This window comes from Pelodiscus sinensis, chromosome 18 (genome assembly GCF_052426305.1).
Source record: "Pelodiscus sinensis isolate ZL-2025 chromosome 18, ASM5242630v1, whole genome shotgun sequence".
In the NCBI taxonomy this organism is placed as follows: domain Eukaryota; kingdom Metazoa; phylum Chordata; order Testudines; family Trionychidae; genus Pelodiscus; species Pelodiscus sinensis.
In genome coordinates this window covers 7,806,755-7,812,444 of record NC_143069.1, presented here as the reverse complement: position 1 = coordinate 7,812,444, position 5,690 = coordinate 7,806,755, and the positions used below count along the sequence as shown (strand labels likewise).

General features: G+C 58.3%; 1 long non-coding RNA gene across 1 annotated transcript; it reads left to right on the top strand.

Annotated features, from left to right (window-relative positions):
* Positions 1-868: 868 nt before the first annotated feature.
* On the top strand, positions 869-2,210 carry LOC149523199 (uncharacterized). Its single transcript, XR_016347196.1, has 3 exons — positions 869-1,010; positions 1,122-1,217; positions 1,385-2,210. It is a non-coding gene; the product is annotated as an uncharacterized LOC149523199 (long non-coding RNA).
* The last annotated feature ends 3,480 nt before the right edge of the window (positions 2,211-5,690 follow it).

Genomic DNA, 5,690 nt, shown 5'->3' with positions numbered 1-5,690 from the left:
GCTCAGGAGCATGGACGGGGCTTCCCCTCCCCTCAAGGCCAGGCCCAGCCAGGGCCCTGGGGCAGCCGGATGCTGAGGGGGAACAGCTGGCATGGGGCGGGGGAGGGAGGCGGTAGCAGCTCCTTCAATGATAGGCCAGAGGGGTCTGGCCCTGGGGGGCCCTAGAGAGGCACCGCCCAGGGTCAAGCTCGCACTGACCCCCCTTGTTCCCGGGGCCCCGCGTCTGACAGGCCCTTGCTCTCTTGGGACAGGAGGAGCCCGGCCACGGGGATGCAGCACCTCCCCCCCCCCCCGAGCAGATCCCCAGACCACGCTGCCCTTGTCTCTCACAGCCCTTCCTTATTGATGCTTCAAATTTGACATGCGCATCTATGTCCTGGTCACGTCCTGTGACCCCCTGAAGATTTTTGTCTCCGAGGAAGGGCTGGCCCGCTTTGCCACCAGGAGGTACATCAACCCCAGCAGCAGCAACCTGGTAAAGAAGGGATGTTTCCAAGTAACTGTGTAGCGTCAGTCGGACTAGGGTGGGCTGCAGACCCCGGGGAGCTCAGGCCTCATCCCCTCTCCTGCTCTGGCTGCTCCTTCCCCAGTCCCTTTACTCCCTGTCAGGGTGCTTAGTCCCATGGGGCTGTTTCCCAGCCGTACGCCCTGAGGCGCTGCTCCCCAGCTTTGCCAGGCTCCCAGGGAGCAGGGGGCAACTCTCCCTTGTGCACAGGGGCAGTGCGGGCTCCGGCCAGGAAGAGGAAAGATGGAGAGAATGGGTGTTTGGAAAGGGAGCAGGAGAAGCTCCCCTCCCTCCCGCCGACCCTTCTCCCCCCCACAGAGCAGATCCCCTGACCAGGGAGTGGGAAAGTCTCTGTCTCCTGCTGCTGAATTAACAGTCTCTGCCCCTCTCTCCTGCCAGCACCTTGCAGCCTCCCCTGCGGGCCCAGCTCCTGAGCCCCTTGCTGAGGGTGGCCGTGGGACAGACAGTGTCTGGGGACTGGCAGCAGGAGCCCATCCACACGCAGGTACGTCCCCTCCCTAGCCACCCCCCCACCCAGCCAGGAGAAGGAGCAGCCTCTGGCGGCCTGGATCCCCCTGGATCTCCCTCTGACCCAGGGCTCCCCCTTGTCTTGCAGGAGTTCAGCCGGGGCCTTGCTGATTTCCTCCATGCCCTGCTGGCCAATCTCCTCGTCCAGTCCCCAGACACCGCCCGGCTCCAGCTGATAATGGAGGTGAGTCCCGTGGGGAGGGATGGGGCCATTGTCCCTGCTTCCTCGGGGGGGGGGCCGAGAGAGGAGCTGTGTCAGTGGCTGGGGGGGGCACAGTCTGAGAGGAGCCCCAGGCTCTGCCCAGAACCGGCGCCTCCCTACAGGTCCTGACCTGCCTCTTTCCCCCACAGCACCTGAGCCCGTGGCTGGAGTCCCGCCTGCCCCAGGAGCGAGCCAGGGCCCTTGGCAGCACCACGGCCCTGCTGCGAGTCGCCACCACCCTCCCGGGGTTTGACGTAAGTGACCTCGGAGCCGGGGGTCTGGGGCTGCAGGGGGATGCGTCCCTCTGTGTTCCCCTCCTGCCCCCTTTGCCCTTCCATTTGCCCAGGCCTTTGGGCAGCTCTTCTCCCAGGAGCAGGAAAACTCCTTTCTGGAGACGGCTCTGCTCGCTGCCCGCTCCCCTCTGCGGCGCCCCAGCAAGGCCGGGCTGGTCCTGGCCCACGCCCTGCACGGTTAGGCCCATCAGCTCCTGGGATACATGGTGAGCAGCTGGAGCAGATGTAGGAGAGTGGGGCAGGGGCAGGGTCTCCTTCCCATCCCCTCAGGGAGTCCCCCGCCCCTTTCCTCAGGCTGCCCCCACCCCACGTCCCTGCTGGCAGAATCCCTCCTGCCCCGCGAGCGTCCTGGGGTTGGGGGAGGCTCTGCGCACACAAGCCGTGTCCTGGGAGATGGGAGGGGGCAGAGGTGTCAGGAGCCCTGGGAGGGGGGTCAGGAACTCACCCTACGGGCTGCTGGCCTGACAGGGGGGTGAGCGGGGAGCAGAACAAGTCTCAGCGCAGGGGGGAGGAGGGTGGAAATGCTGCTGGGGCCCAGTACCCCTGACTCCCGGGGATGGATCTGTCTGACAGATTCTGCTTCCCTTGCAGCAGGAAGACAGCCAGTGAGCGCACCAGGAGCTGAGGAGGCAGCAGCTGCGTCCCCACCTCCAACCCTTCGAATTGGCTACAATTGTCTTTAAATTCTGATTAAACAACGTTTGAAAAAACGTTTGGAGCAGGCTTGGTCAATCATTGGTAATGGGGGGGGGGGGGGCACTCCAAGGTTTTATCAATTGACCCAGGGCCACATTTCTACCAAGGAGTTTGGGGTCTGGGATGGGTTGTTGGATGCAGAAGGGAGCACAATTTGGAGGTGATCTCAGTTCTAAAGTGTTAAATCGGGTGTCCCTAGTTACCTCCCCGGAGTGTCTCCCCTCCTCCCCCTCCTTCTGCCCCTCCCCTTGTCTGGCAGAATCACCTTTTCTGGAGCAGGAGCCAGGCTGGTAACTGGAGTGGGGGGCAATTAGGGGCTGGACCCGGCCGGGGGATAAGGCCTGAGCTAGTCCCAGATGGGAGGAGGGGGCTCCTGGGCAGGATCCGTTTGCCGTGCAGGAGGGGAATGAGGCAGCGGGAGGTGGGGGCAGATCCTGCTGGCTGGGGGGAGCTGGGCATGGGAGCTCCTCATGGGGACGTGCCAGGGGCCTGAGTCTCACACGCCCCTTTGTCCTTGGGGTCTCACAGGAGAAATACTCTTTTGGGTCAATCTAATGATTTCGAGAAAAATCATTAGAACTGGTAGAAAGTAATTAATTTCGTCTATGAACCCAACTGGGACCAAATTACTTTAGATGTACTGATGCTGTCAGGAGCATCAGCAGAAGAAATCATACACCCTTTAATATATCTGGGAATCTACATCAAAGAAACGATTATGACAACAATCGAAAACAGAAGATGGGTGTATCTACGAAATGGCACCTATTACACCATCAATTTACAGGCCTGCACTGAGCAGAAGGAGTTAGGTTACACCTGCACCACTGGTGTATGGGAAGAATCCCACCTATGCCTAAAGTCCGAAGTGGGGGAGTGCCAATACACCCTACATGCTCCCTCAATTGCCAACCAGAATGAGTCTGTAATAGTGCAAATCGATAGCTACTGCATATGTGTTAGGAGCAGATGTCCTGTGTTTCTAATCAACCAATTTTATCCTGTAAATAATCCCTCAACCTCCAACTTATGTTTATGTAAAATCCATTCCATCATAGGGTGTGATATAAATGTCACATTACACGACATAAATCAAACCATCGTATTCGAGGATTTTAGGATGTTTAAACACCTAACCCCAATTCACGTAGGACCAAATTTAGAACTTGTGAAAGGTCTAATGAATCATGGAAAGATAAGTAATTATGCACAGGAGCTAAAAGGGAAGACTGGGCATATGAGATTGGCAGTACAACATGCAGTTGACACCATCCACAAAGTTGTTAAGAGGATAGAGGATGATAATGAGAGTTGGAGGCATAACATCAGCCTACGTTCATGGTTTTATAATCCTGTTTCACTGTGCATTACCTTACAAGTGATTGTTATCCTGTATTTGGTATGTTTAAGTATGTACATATGTCCCTGTAGACCGGGAAAATTTACTAAAGCAAAGTTTGATTTGTTAGAAACAAAGTAGTTCATTTTATTGTTGAAAGATATATAGGTTAAACAGTGATTGTTACATTTCTGTTCAAGGGTAAAAGTTGATGGTCTTATTCCAGTTGCATCTGGTAACAGACCATCAAGGAGGGGATTGTTAATAGAGAATTAATATTAAAAGAAATGTAGTATTCAGACGGACATTCAAAATGAAGTTCAGATGCATGCCGGGACTTTTAAAATGGAGTCTGGCAGACTGTAAAGACTTTTGCCGCCAAAACATCATTTTGCACACGGCACCTGTGTGACGTAGTGGGGGGTAACCTGCTAACTCTCTGGCTGCTGTATGTAGCACCACCAAGCAGACAAGCGATGAGTCACTATGCAAAGAGGGTATCCCGACTGGTTTGGCCAGCTGACCCCCATGGAGAGGAACAAGGGAAGGTGGAATGCTGCCCTGGCTGGGGGGCAGGGCTGGAGGAGAGTGAGTGAGTTCCTGGCTGGAAAGCAGGGGAGAAGGAACTGGGGAGGGGGCTGGGATTCCCCCATCTCAAGGGGGGCACTGAGGCCTCTTAGCCCCAGTTCCTGTAACTAGATTACATCTGTGCTGTGCTGTATCGTGGAGGAGCAATAAACCACCTGTATTCTATTGGCTGGTGAAGTCTGTTCGTGCCATTCCGGGGCTGCAGGAGACTGGGGAACCCCAACGCGCCGTCACAACCTGTCACTGCACCCAGCACCACGCAGCAGCGGGAGTCCATATGAGGAGCAGCCGCAGGCCCGGGGCTGCCTGAGGAGGGGTTCGGAGCCCAGCAGCGGTTTTGGATGTCAGGCGAGTCGTTTGTGGTGCAGGTGAATCACTCTCCCAGCTTCACCACGGACTCGCGCCTGGACCGGGAGATGAAGGAAGCGCTGCTCTGTGACACCATCAAGCTGATCAACCTGCGAGCCTGGAGGAGGACAAGCGGCGGGTGAAGGAGCAGCTCTTCCAGGCCCACGAGCTGCCTCGGGAAGCCAGGTACCGCGCGAGCAAGGAGAGAGCAGCACCGCGAGGCCACAGGCTGCTCTGTGGCGCCTGCCATGTGCGCCTGATTCCTGGTCCTCCAGGTCCGGTGTAGCTGCAGCCTGACGGCCTGGCTGGCCCAAGCAGAGACATATGAGAATGCTCACTGGGGCGGGTACCAGCGCATTTACCCAGCGCGTGGGACAGACAAGTATGAGCCCTTCTTGAAGCACACCGGCTCCCTCTTCCAAGACACCGTGGCTTCCAAGGCCAGAGAGGAGTGTGCCAGGTATACGGCTGTCTGGGTGCCACGGCAGGGAACACGCAGGGCTCCGTCACCAGGGGACAGCTCCGTGTCCTCCACATGCCATCTCTGCCCTGCCGCTGGCCCCACAAGGGGGATGCCCCAGAGCACAGGGGATGGTCCCGAAGGGGCCTTGTAGCCTCCACCCTGGTGTGTCTCCACCCTGTCCAGCTGGCACAGCCTGGTGCAAAGGGCATTTCCTTAGGGGGCAGGAACAGCTGGCCACGGCCCAGGGCATTCGCCGTCCCAGAGCCATCCCCCTAGTTGGAAGCCAGCCGGGACACCGGGGCAGAGCTGCGGGCGGGCAGAGCTGTGGTGGTTGAAGCTGAGGATGGACATGGCGTTGGCCCGGGGCGGGGCATGGCGGGGCGTGGGCGCGCTGCACGATGGGTGCCGAGGTAGCGATGACGGCTAGCTCGTGGACTGCGGCTCAGGGGGTCAGGCACTGTGGGGAAGGTGCAGTCGCTATACGTTTGTTTTGGAGCCTTCCTGGCAGGCACAAAGATGCCCCTTGGGGCTGGCTTGGAGCCCGCCTGGCGACATGGTGTGACGGACCGGGCCGTGTCTGGGCACAGCTGAGGGCGTCCGCTCAGGGCGAACTGCTCGAATCCGGGGCTACTTACAGCCCCCGACTGGTGACCTCTCCACACAGGCCACAAACCAGTCTCACAGAGCGCTTCAGCAACCTGCCTGAAGCCTCCCGAGCAAAACCCCTC